This window comes from Mus musculus, chromosome 1, assembly GCF_000001635.26.
Source record: "Mus musculus strain C57BL/6J chromosome 1, GRCm38.p6 C57BL/6J".
Taxonomy (NCBI): Eukaryota; Metazoa; Chordata; class Mammalia; order Rodentia; family Muridae; genus Mus; species Mus musculus.
In genome coordinates this window covers 13,302,614-13,315,223 of record NC_000067.6, presented here as the reverse complement: position 1 = coordinate 13,315,223, position 12,610 = coordinate 13,302,614, and the positions used below count along the sequence as shown (strand labels likewise).

The 12,610-nt window shown below is 43.5% G+C and overlaps 1 protein-coding gene across 22 annotated transcripts in view; it reads left to right on the top strand.

Annotated features, from left to right (window-relative positions):
* The window catches only part of Ncoa2 (nuclear receptor coactivator 2), a 235,123-nt gene that overhangs the window by 59,004 nt on the left and 163,509 nt on the right, over positions 1 to 12,610 (top strand). For 3 of the 22 annotated variants that reach the window (XM_030252072.1, XM_030252093.1, XM_030252068.1), the window contains exon 2: positions 4,380 to 4,479. The exons of 18 other annotated variants lie outside the window; for them this stretch is intronic. The gene's annotated coding sequence lies outside the window, so the exon portion shown is untranslated. Of the gene's footprint in view, positions 1 to 4,379; positions 4,480 to 9,392; positions 9,596 to 12,610 lie in introns of those variants that run through there. One more of the 22 variants, XM_030252075.1, reaches the window with a different exon arrangement.

Here is a 12,610-nt window from a genome sequence, read left to right as displayed (position 1 = left end):
TACGTTCATATTTGATGGCTAGCAGTGGATAGTGCAGATTGTGTAGATAGGAAGCCACTGGACAGGTCAGGACTCACACATGAGAAGTGAGAACACTGAGCTGACATAGATAGGGTGCAAGGGGGGACAGGGACAGTTAGCATGTGTGCTGCTTGTACAGAGCACTTCCCAGGGCTGTGACCCACCCATCCATGTCCCTCTATACCTTCAGGCAAGCTGCCACAGCCTCCCTTATGCTGGAACATCTCTGCTAGAGCATGATGGGGCTCTGTGGTGAGGAGACAGAGGTGGCAAGCTCTGGATGGTGATCACCAGCATGTCCTGGCTCTGTTACAAGACCACAGAGATGCCAGGCCTTTCCAGCTTCCATGCCTCTGCACACGGGTGTGCACTACACACTCGGAAGGTTAGAGTATGTAAGCTTTTTTTGTAAACTGTCATCTGTAGTTGCCCAGCAGTTTCTGGAGGAGGCTGAAATACAGCAGGTCGATACAGTGATGCTGAGCCGGGCAGCGGTAGGTGTTAGAGAGGAAAAGGCCCACGGCCAGCATTGCTCAGTGCTCCATTCTGGAGCGTCAGAGTGGAAAGCGCCTGCAGCTGAGGCTGAGACTGAAGCTGCTGTGTGCTGTCTCCATGTCCCAGCACCCCTCCAAGCACATCAGTAGATGTGTGAGAATTTCAGGTTATTATGGACTTGGTTGAGTTCTGATTTAAGTTAATTCTTTCTGCAAATATAAAGTCCTTTAAATATGGCATGTAAGCACCTGTAAAAAGCATTGTCCAGCCATCACTTTGTGAAATGATGCTGCTAGCTCCGGGTGAGTTGGGGGTAGGGTGAAGTGGAAACAGGGTTGGGTCTCTGCTCTGGGCCAGCCGAGGGTTTTAGAGCAGCTATTGAGCTGAGTCTTTGTGAAGTGAGGCATGTAGCCCACACAAGTACTCTGACGACTTAGGCTAATGATTAAGGCACAGGCACTGTTCTTTGTCGTAAAAAGAATGTGTTTTTCACCTCCACTGTGTGAGGCCTCAGGTGTACGAAACAGCTCCCTCCACGGTTGAAGAAGCATGTGGCTGCTGAACTGTGAACTCCTGGAGTTTGAGCTTTCAAGATTAAATAGGCTCTGAGCCATCAATGAAGACAGTAAGGGTGCAGCCACTTTGAGCTATTTCTAGGGGAAACTTTAATTTGATATACATATTATATGGTAAATATGCTTAAATAGTGACATGCCTTGTGCACTCATTCACTTACACAATGTTCACCTCACCAGCTACAGAATTTGTGTCTCAGATAGTCACAGGGGTTTTGGCAGACTTTGTCAACGTCCACAGAGGAAGACCCACCTTCATGGAGTTAGGAGTTGCTTGGGAAGAAGTTTCCTTAAGACCGTTATTGTACACAGACTTAGAAATACATGCATCCTGTAATGTAATGTCCTGACTAGTCAAATGTTGGTTTTCTTTTAGTTATTAAGCATAGTTTGAAACCTGCTTGTACTGTAGCCATTTGAATTCACAGTGGACAGAACTTGGCACGGATGCCCTGAAATCATAGTGTAGTTGTCTTGCTGAAAACTTGGACCCTTAACTTCCTAGACATTGAAACGTTTTGAATCACGAGCACTCTGCCCTGCTTTTGCTCTAAGCAATTGTGTTGGCTTCTCCCCAGCCTCTGTAATTGTAGTTCTTGTGGGTGGCAGCTTCTGTTTGGGAAAAGCTGTGGGTTTACAGGTCCTTGCTGAGCCCCTGCTTTTCCTAAGATGAGCTCTCTGAAGTCTTATAGGAGATCAGGAGACATTCCTTTTTCATAAAAGAATGGAGCTAGAGCAATGCCTCAGTGGTTAGAGCCCTCACTGCTCTCCTCGAGGACCACGTTTGGATCCTAGCACCATGGCAGGGGTCTCATAAGTGCCTGTTGTCACTCCAGTTCAGGAAATTTGATGCCCTCTCTTGGACTTCATGGGCACCCTCATTCATGTGCTCATTCCACCCAAACTCCCTGTCATTAAAAAGAATAAAGTATCAAAAACAACAAAAACAAAAAACAAAGACTAAAGGAGAGTTGCCCATGAGGGGCTTGTAGTCTGTTGTGTGTCTTGAAAGACATGGCTTGCTGTTTAAACCATGGTTAACCCTGTCTGTGAGAATCTCAACACCTTGGCCAGGACTCCAGTCCATCACAAGGCTTTTATTTTGTTCACAATATTTGGTTGCCACTTTACTCAATAATGAGAGTATTGCATTTAAAAGTAAAGTTTAAGTCATGCACAGGCCTGGAAGCTCAGGGCCAGTAGGAGAGGGATTCCTCGGAAAGACTGAACCGGAAGCAGAAGCCAGACAGCCCAGGTAATGCTGAGCTGGGGCTTCAGGGGCACGTGGCCAAGGCTGAGTCTACTGTGGTTCTTCAGACAGTGGGCAGCTCAGGGCCTTTAAGTATAGCTCTGAATGGTTGGCACAAAGTGCCACAATGGCGACGGCTCTGTCACCTCGGCTGCTCTCGCTGTGTAAGCCGTAGACACGTGTAAAAAGGAGACTGCCTTGCATAATGTCTGAGCTGGAGTTGACTAACCAGGTTTGCAAATGACTCGGACTTTGTTTTTGTAAGATTTGTATTCTATCAGGACCCAGAGACATAAAAGTGGGTGTTAAGATGGAGACTAAAAAGTCCTGTCCTGGTCCTTTGTTGTGCTTCTCTGTCGTCTCAGGGGCTTCTGACCTTCTAAAGGCTTATTATTGCTCAGTCATGTTAGACGTTTTGTGGTTTTTGTTGTTGTTGTTGTTGTTGTTGTTCTCTTAAGAGATCTCAGTAGTTTTAGTTTGAACTATTATCTAAAGATTCATAAACAGCATTTGTAGAGAACACATAGTTGAAATTGTGAACCCAGACTTTGCCTTCTGTAGCTAAAAGCTTTCCAGTGTGGGCACCCCTGTAAACCCCTGTTTATCTTAAAACTTCTTTTCTGTGCTGAGGGTCCTTACGTCAGAGAACCTTTCAAACAGAGTCACTAATTAAGAGTAGAGATAGAGAAAAACTACTGTATTATTTTCTCATCATGTAGCCCAGACTGGCCTGGAGCTTGTGATCCTCCTGCCTCAGTCTCTGGAGTAGTGGCATTCACGGGTGTTTGCCACAGCAGCTGCTAGCCTTTTGTCTGTTCTGCACAGCTGTCTTCTGAGTAACTGGAGAGAACCCCCTCTTCTGAGTGAGAGTCGCTCTTAAAAGCACTTCAAAGGTGAGGTTTGTTCCTAAATGTGTTGTGTTCAAGCCTTTTAAGATTACACAAGGTGATTTTTTTTTTCTTGTGACGTGAGGAAACACACCTATGGCTTTTGTTGCTGTGTTGAGCATTTTGCTCTGAGACATCAGACTTGTCCAAAGCCTGTGTTTCTGTTCCTGATTTTTGCTCATAGTTGTCAGCTGTTGCTTCTTACTGCCGGCATTCAGATGTCCCGTCTCCACACTCCTTGTGTGGTGCAATAACATCCTAGGAAAGAACACATACACACTGTGTGCTTTACAGTCTTACTGTCAGCGCTGTTTCACAAGTGCCATCCTTGACATGCAGAGGAAGAGAGTCAGGTGTAGCTACTGCATTATCCTGCTCAAGTCCGAAAGTCACTGAGTGACGATGGATGCCATGCAGATGACTATTCCCATAGTTACTGGAGTAAGTGGACAGTGCTGCCCATGTACACTCGGGGCATTGCTAATGCTCAAAATTCCCTCTTCTCCCTCCCAAAGACAACCACCACCTCGACATTCTTCTCTATAGATTTGTGTCTCTGCCCCCCAAGGATGACATTTTTTAAATCAGGCTTTTAGCTTCATAAAAATAGAATCAGGGCGACACTGTTTTTGTGTCCAGCTTTTTTCATACCATTAAATCTGTGAGCTCCATCCATCTTTGGCTTATAGTGCCTTCATTGATGTGGGCTGAATTATTAATGTTTGTATGAATATTTGGGGCCTACCTGTTAGGGAAGAACTTACTGTGAAGATTACTATATATGTTGTTAGAGGATGTGACTCCTCCTAAATTACTTAGTTTATTGAACTATATAGTCAGTGTAATCCAGGTTATTAGTCACTTTTATGCTGCTGTAATCAAGGCAGTGTGTATCTTGAGTTTCTGGAATAATGGAGAAGATGGGGGCAGGAGTTGGAGGCAGAAGGAGATGCATGCTGGTGCTTACCCCAGGCTTCTTTTTATACAGACTAAGATTCCAGCGTAACAAATAGAACTACCTACAGTGGCTGGTTGGGTTTCCCACCTCAGTTAACCTAATCATGATAACCCCCAGAGGCACGTCTCCCAGGTGATTCAAAAGCTCATCTAGTTGACAATTGAGACATATCCCAGCTACCATTCTTTCTGTAGTTACAGGTTCTGCCAGATGCCTTGAAAGTATGTGAAGCAAAAAGTGCCCTGTTGCTGAGTATGTGCAAGTTTACCACGCAGACACAGCATCTGTACCGTGGTGAGCATTGGGAGTAATCTAGAGATGCTTTTGCGTATGCAGGAGGAGTTGGGGCTGTGCAAACAGTGGTTGGCTTTGTAGAAGAACCTGAACTGCTACAACATTTTCTGTGCACAAGGGTCCTGAAACCTACCCCTTTCTACATTCAGGGTCAACTTTGTCACCAGTTTAACTGTGGTGACACTTGTCTCATCAGCAGTGCAAGAGGGCTCTGGGAGCTACATCACTTCCTGACTAATGCCAGGGTTGGTTTCCCTGTTCTTTACATTGTAATTCATTAGCAAGAAATTTAGTTTGATACAGGGGAAATGCAAATTATAAGCTATATTTCAAAATAAAAATATTTAATGTGCAGTTCTCATGCATAGAGATTAATAGTTCTATATTATATACTGATGATTCTTTTCCTCCCAGTATGTTTCCATTGTTTTGTTTTGGAGTGTATTGTAGTAGGTATGTTCATGAGTGTGTGCAAATGTGTATGTGGGCCAGAGTGTTATCTTCCATCACCTCTCTCCCTTGTCTCTTGAGATGGAATCTCTTACTGAACTCGGAGCTCAGTAAGTCATCTAGTTAGCTGGCCAGTGGGGTCAGCTCCAGGGTCTGCAGCTATGATTTTCACATGGGATTCAAGCTCAGGTCCTGGTACTTGTGCAGTGTGTTTAACTGCCCTAGCAGTCCCTAGTCTCCCAATCCCTACTTTTTTTTTTTTTTTAAAGGCAGCCTTGATTTCTTCTTTGAGCACTGATGTTAACACAGGTCTGTGGGAGTAGAAACCATCGCTCAGTATTCTAGAAATTTGTTTAGATTGTGGGATGGGGGCTGGCCAGAGGAGAGGAAGAGCACCCAGCCTGGCCACAAGCTCACCATGTAAGCGGTTTGGCCTCTGCCTCCCATATGCTGGGATTACAGGTATGCTACCAGGAATAGCTATTTTAGAATTTTAGTTAAGAAAATTAAATGGTGACTCCACACACACACACACACACACACTTGTCTGCAGCAGCAGATCTCATGGAACTTGGAGCCCTGCACACTTAAGTTCCTTCCACCACAATAAAGATCTTTATCTGTGGGAACAAATTCAAAAGATCCAAGGAAGGTGTTGGTATGGTTGTGAGCTAGCTGCCATGTAAGAAATCAAACCCAGGTCTTCTGCAAGAGCAGCGTCTGATCTTAACCAGTGAGACGTTTCTAAGGAGTTAAGTTTAAACAGTACATACAAAGGTGGCTTGGAGGGACTAAAACATTATATTAAAAAATGTCACAAATTATAGCCAAAGATGTAAAATTGTCTTTAAAAGAACACAGTAAAGAACTTTATAGCTGGAAAAATGAAACGTGGTTTTTGTTTTCTGTTTATTTATTTATTTTTTGTTTTGTTTTTTTACAGAAGTCTAGCAGTTAACAACATTTGGGTCTTTATCATCTTTGTTAAATGACTTACTAGGTTCAAGTGTGGTCGAATTGATTAGTTCTTATTGTCCCAACTCTAGCTACTTATGTTCCACTTTTCTGTGTCTCAGGTATGCTAATTAGTCAGGCGGTCTCATCTGAAACTAGGAAGGTGTGATAGTGCTAGGTTGTACAACTTGCCATACCAGTTTTACAGTGTTTTTGTTTTGCTCCGACTAGATGAAAGGTTTAAGTGTGGCCACACTGGTACTGCATTCCTGGTGATCTTGGAGGGTTAATGACAATCTTTGTCATAGACATCAGGAAATGTGGGTTGAGTCTCTGGGATGCACAAGGCTAGTTCATTAGCATGCTCCTTCCGGAGCACTGGGGATTGTTGGAGGTATCCGGTGGTAGGTAGGTGATGCAGCTTCAGAGAACTTTCATCTGTCTGTCATCAGCTGTCATTTGTCCGTTTACCCTTCTATCTTTCCATCTATCCATCCAGCCTGACTGTTTCTATAGTCATCTTGGTTTTTAAAAACTGTTTTTAACGTATTGGTGTTTGGTTAAATTACCACTGGGTGGTTGCTTTCTCTAGCAAGACCCAGCAGGGAAACCAGGTAGGTTTTGTGCCACAGTCAGGCTTGTTTCCTCGGTGTTGTTGGCTTGGTTTCGAGGACAGGCATGTGAGAGATCATCGCTGCTGTTGAACTGGTTGCCTTTTAGCTGAGTAAACTATCAGTCAGTGCTGTGGTCTATGCCTCAGTTGTTTTCTTTTTTAATTAGGGTAGCTGGAAGAGCTGCTTAAAATAGGTATCTGTGAGACTCGCAGACGCAGCTGGTTTGGACTTAGCACGCTTTCAGGCAGGTTCACTGAACGTGGTTCTGGTTGCTCTGGTTTCTGTAAAAGCCTGCGCTTGTGGTGACTGTGCCAATATAGGTGAGCATTTAGGAGAGCGACACACTGCTGTTGCCTTTTTTCTTAAGAGGTGTACTTAACTTATTTCAGATAGATTCCTTAATAATACCATGATCCAAATGTAACTAAATACAAAGCAGGGTGCTTCATTTCAATACTCTTCATGTACAAGTGCTATAGATGCAAGCAGAATGTACTTAGTTTCCTGGAGCATTCAAAGACTGTATGCCACCATCGGCAAAGGCATTGGAGTGGGCTAGTACTGTTGAGTCACTGATTGTCCCATCTGGAGCCTTAGTGAAGCCTGGAGAGTAAGTTATTTATTAGAACCCCTGAGGATGTGCTGAGCTGATAATGCACTGGGGTCTTTTCTTTTAAAGGTATCTCTGTTGTGTGAGACTGTTGGCAGTCTCCAGAGTTCAGGCTGCGAAGGTTAAATAGTGACCAACCTTTTCATCCACCTCTGCATTTGGAGCATTGTGAGGGTTGGAGAGGAGCTGAGAGGCCCAGCCAACATGTTCAGGATTGAATCTGCACCTCCTTCCCAAGTAGTGAGCTTTGCTGGAGTTTCTACATGTTCAATCTGAGGGTTTGAGGCTGTGATTGGCCATCTTCATGATTCATTATATACATAAGTAACATAAAAAATTAAAATCTATTAAATATGCTGTGATTTGAGTAAAAGAATATGTTTCTATTAAATAAATAAATAAATAACAAGTTATCTAGGCATGATTGTGTATGCCTTGAATTCCAAATCATGGGAGGGAGAGGCAGGCTGGTATCTATAAGTTCCATGCCAGCTAAGGGTACACAAGACCCTGCCTCAAATAAGAATATGTAATTACAATAAAAAATTTAAAACTTGTTCATTTTCCTCCTGTAGAGTTGCATATTTAATGAATGAAGTATCCTACAACTTAAGTCTATGTATAAGTCTGAGAATCAAAACCCCAGGGTTTTTCCTTGGCTTCGTTTGTATTGATTTATTTTGTGATCTTGTTTTGAACTAACAACAGGGAAGTGGCTGTGTCATTTCACATGTATGTGGGAGACTGTAAATAGGAATAGGGACATGTTTTCTGCATCCAGGTGTTATTCACAGACTCGGTTAATGTGGTAAGTAGCTAGCTACCTTGAAAAGAATATGTGGAGCCATAGCTTGGCAGCAGGAAGAACTGAAGTGTTGCTCAGAACTTGGAGTTTCGGTGGAAGTCAGTTAAAACCTCAGCTGGGTGTTTTGCTTGTCTTGCCAGTTGCTGGGAGGTGGGGAGTAGCTTCCTGGTGGCTCCTTCTGAACTCACAGTTGCTAGAATGGTAGGCTTGTCTTAGCCAGAATAGTCAACTGCCTATGGTGATGGTTCTGGCCTCAGTTTATGAGCCCATGAGGCAGTAGTGTCTGAGCTTTGGCCAGAAAGATCAGAATGCCAGACCACATTAGTGGGTTACCTGTGTCATCTGTTGATGGGCAGAGACCATTTTAGAGTATATAAAGAATAGGGTCTTAAATTAGCAGCTAACATACTATTTTCTGTTAAATTATTAAATGATTGATAAAATAAAGGGGTGATTTCATTAAGGGTGTCATCAAAACAAAACTTTTAGAAACCACTCTCGTGCAAATTGATTTTATTTTTCTGAAAAATCATTGGTTTTGTAATTCAAATCTTTACAACTCGTCTCTCTTGGCCCAGTAATGCTTTGTGCAGACTTTGCCCACATATGATGGAGGCATTTGGTTCTGTGAAATGGAAGCACTGTTTAGGTAGCAAGAGCAGAGCCAGGGAAGCAGCAAATGGTAAGTGTTCTGTAGATTTATGCCCAGCTAAGTCTACTAAAGCAACCACAAAGCAGCCGACAAAGCCAGCGAACAAGACATTATTTAAAATATTGGCAGAGTTTCCTTCATGGTGGGGAACAGTGGGCATCTTCCTTTTTTCCATTTTCTGTAATGATTGCTTACTTATTTTTTAATCTTTAAAGTTGAAAGGGAACAGGGTGACCTAAGGGAGACATGGCCAGATCAGCAGGCCACAGGAAACAAGGTCACAGGTTCGAGGGATAGCAGGGCGGTTTGGGGATGAGTAAGAAAGTGGGTTAATTTTTCTAAAGAACATGCTATGTGGGAAAGGAAACCATGAACACATTTCTATACCTCTGGCTTGATAAATTCATAGGAAGAGTGGGTGAATGAATGACTGTGGCACGAATTGACAAGATCAAGTTGGCTATATCCACTTGGCAGCAATCGTATGTTTGAAGAGCTACAGACAACAGAGATGTTTGAGGTGGAATGGTGACCAGCTTAGAATGTGATATCCTGAGAATATGTGTCCTTGACGGATGTGTGCCAGGGGCAGCAGAGGTTGGGATGGAGCCAGTCTGGGGGGGCTTAGATGAGGCTAGGGCTCAGAACTCAACCTTCCCCTCTGGAGATCAGGATTTCCTTGGACATAGTGAGCCAGTTCACTGGATAGTGTTGAGTGATTGTATTTACACATGCTTATTATTTTTAAGTATTGAACTCTTTTAGAGGCTTACTTTATTTAATTTTTAAAATTTTTATTTATTTTACAACTTCCTCTTACCCAGCTAAATTCATGCCGTCCTGTTGTGTGGCAAAATTTCAAAAAGTAGTTGGGTCACAGTATTTGAGTGGGACGGTGTTAGAGCTGTAGCTTTGGCAATATGGCATACTTGTTCTTTGTAGGGACAGCGACAGCAACAGCATCAGCACAGGATGAGCAGTGAGGACCTAGTGCAGTCAACACTTACTCACAAGCTCCTGGTACATTCCTCGTGAGTCTTTCCTGGTGTTTATTAGTAACCTTGTTGAAGTTGGCTGTTTTTGTTATTTTCCTACCCTGATAATGTTGCTTTTTAACTGAGAAAATTATTTCATGCAGCACTGATGTGAGTTCTTACAGTTGCCGCACATGCTATCTAAATGTAGTTTGTATTTATAGCCATCTCTCTTCTGTGAGTCACTCTTGATAGTCTCCCCTATTTTTAGGTTTTTCCTTTCCTAAGCTTGTGTGCCTGTGACACACCCAGCTTGTCCTCTGCCACTGAGCTGTACCCCCAGCCCCACTTGAACGAAACTGTTGAAGCTAGTAGCCACTCCTGTTTTCTGCTAACTGGCATACTAAAGGATAGCATGTTTTCTTACCATTTCCTTTGTGTGCATGTCTTTTGAGAGAGAGTACAGGATTTTAAGGATAGGTTTGTGTCTGATTGTTGGAGTGCGCCAGGTTTCCAGTACACACCTCTGATCTCCATGGACTCTGTTCACTGACTAACTATTGAAGATTGCTGCATGCTCCCGGGGTGTTTGCAGTAGCCTCAGTAGTTTCTGTGTGAGTGTCCTCTGAGTCAGGAGTTGGCAGTCTAGCTTCCACATAATAATGAGATATCTGCGTCAAGGTGGCACCTGCAGAGCCTCCTGCCAGTCTATCTCATGCATAACAAGAGGCCACTTGGACTCTGCCAACCCCAGAATTCAACCCTAGTATCTATCATCTTTATTTTTCTTTTTTTTTTCTTTTGCTCCTGGAGGTTGAACCCAGGGACTCCCAACATGCTATGCACATGCTCTGCCCCCTAGTCATATCTCGGTCCCTACAGACATTTTAAAAATTAATTCTGTGAAGTATCTCCGAAGGTCCTGTGGTTTTTTTTGGGGGAGGGGGGTTAAGTAGCAGTAACTGTAGCAATTATTGTAACTGGTATCCTTACTCATTACAGTCTCTATCACCGGGACCCTTCTCGGGATGTTTCCTTATTTGCATTTTTAACAACTCAGATTACAGGTGAAGTAACTCAGGCAATGGGAGATGAGCTGGCTTACGTGGGGCAGGTAGTAGATGTCACATTCGGAGCTGTGGTTTGTCAGGTCCCAAAACATGTGTGAATTTTAAGTATGCTCGGGGGTGAGGGTCCTGGAAGAACTGTATTAAGAGCACAGGTTGCTGTTACCCATTAACCTGCTGAATACTAGCAAATACCCACATTGTTCTTACAGCTACTTATAACATGCAGTAGTTGGCATTTTACATAGAAACCTAAGGTTCCCTTACCTAGGCAAACCCTGCTATCTATTTTTTGTTTGTTTTCAGCTTTTCAAGACGGGGTTTCTCTGGGTAGCCCGGGCTGTCCTGGAGTTCACTCTGTAGACCAGGGCGGCCTTGAGCTCTGCCTGCCTCTGCCTCCCAAGAGCTGGGATTAAGGTTTGTATCACTGTAGTCAGGCAAAACCTGCTATCTTTATGAAAGGCCACTCACAAGGCATGTCTGTGTTGTGCACACCACACGGTGACTGCTGTTTATCTTTTGACAGGGTTTCTCTGAGTAATAGAATCCAGGCTGGCCTAAACTCGCAAGGATCCCCCAGCCTGTGCCTCATGAGTGCTGGAATTAAAGGCACGTGCCGCCATGCCCAGTGACTGCCGTTTATCTTTAGGCATCAGTAAATCTTTGTAATAGGAACACATTCCTATTAATAATGTCAACTAAGTCCTAGAGACAAGTGTAGCAGGTCTCAGTAAGAGCCACGTCGGAAGTATGGTTTGCATACTCTCAGAGTCCCCAGGTTTAATGGCAGCGTTGCTAGATCTGAATTTAGGTGAGTGGTGAGGAAGTAGCCTCCCGGCAGTTGGAGATAGTTTTATATGCTAGGTCAGTGAACCAAAAATCTCTATTATGTAGCTTAGGGAAGAGTTTCTAGGAATCAGATTTCTGAGGTCTATTATAGCTGAGAAAGGTTTTGTTCTTGATTAAAGAATCGTATATTTCAAAGCTCACAGAAACTGGAAGGTTAGGAAAGGCTGGAACAGGAGGGCTGCAGTCTCCAGACCTGACAGGGCTTCATAGAAAACCTGCCTCAGAAACCAAAGCATGTTCATGAGAAAAACTGCAGTGTTGGTCCTGATTAGGGAAGAGTGGCCTTGCTAAAGCTATGAACTCTATGTGAAGGAAAATGAATGTCCCTTCCCTGGCCCCTCCGGCACCTACTTGGGTTGCCTGAGTAGTTTCACATAAATTATGTATGTGATATGTCTCCTGTCTCATGTCAGATATGTCTGTCTGTCTGGTGGAGCTTTTATCTTTTATGTAAGATACGTATCTTCCTGCAGCTCATACCGTGTGTGTGTGTGTGTGTGTGTGTGTGTGTGTGTGTGTGTGTGTGTGTGTTGCTGATAGTTGAATCCAGGTTTCATATGTGCCATATAGGGGTTCTCCACTAAGCTGCACCCCTAGCTCTCTCTTTTTTCTTCTTATATTTTTATTTTTATAGATAAATGATAAACTATCTATTTATAATTGTGTCGGTGGGGGACAAATGACATTATGAGTCATTAAAGCAATGTAGAATTGTTAAAATAATGGAGATATCCGTCACCTCACAGCCTTACCTGCTTTATGGTGAGAATACAACATTTACTCTTAACAATTTTGAAATTGTCAACACATGTTTAGTAGCTGTGTCCCTCATATTGTACAGTTCTCCAAATCAACCCACAGGCGTTTTCCTCCTAAGGGATTTGTCCTCCGAGCCTGTCATCTTCCTTTCCCTACATCCGTGGCCTCTGGAACCACTGTTCACTTTGAGTGTCCTGGGTCCCCTTGTTTCTGATTCTGTATATAGCATTTATGTTCCTGTGGTTGGTCTGTTTCACTTAGTTTGCCCCAGGCTGACAGAAACAATAGTCTGGTTTTAAGGCTGAGTGTGTGCTGTACATGCATCTGTCAGTTCAAGGCCACTGTCTTTCAGGCTGATTGTACACCGTAGCTTTAGGGCAGTGCTGCAGTGAATATG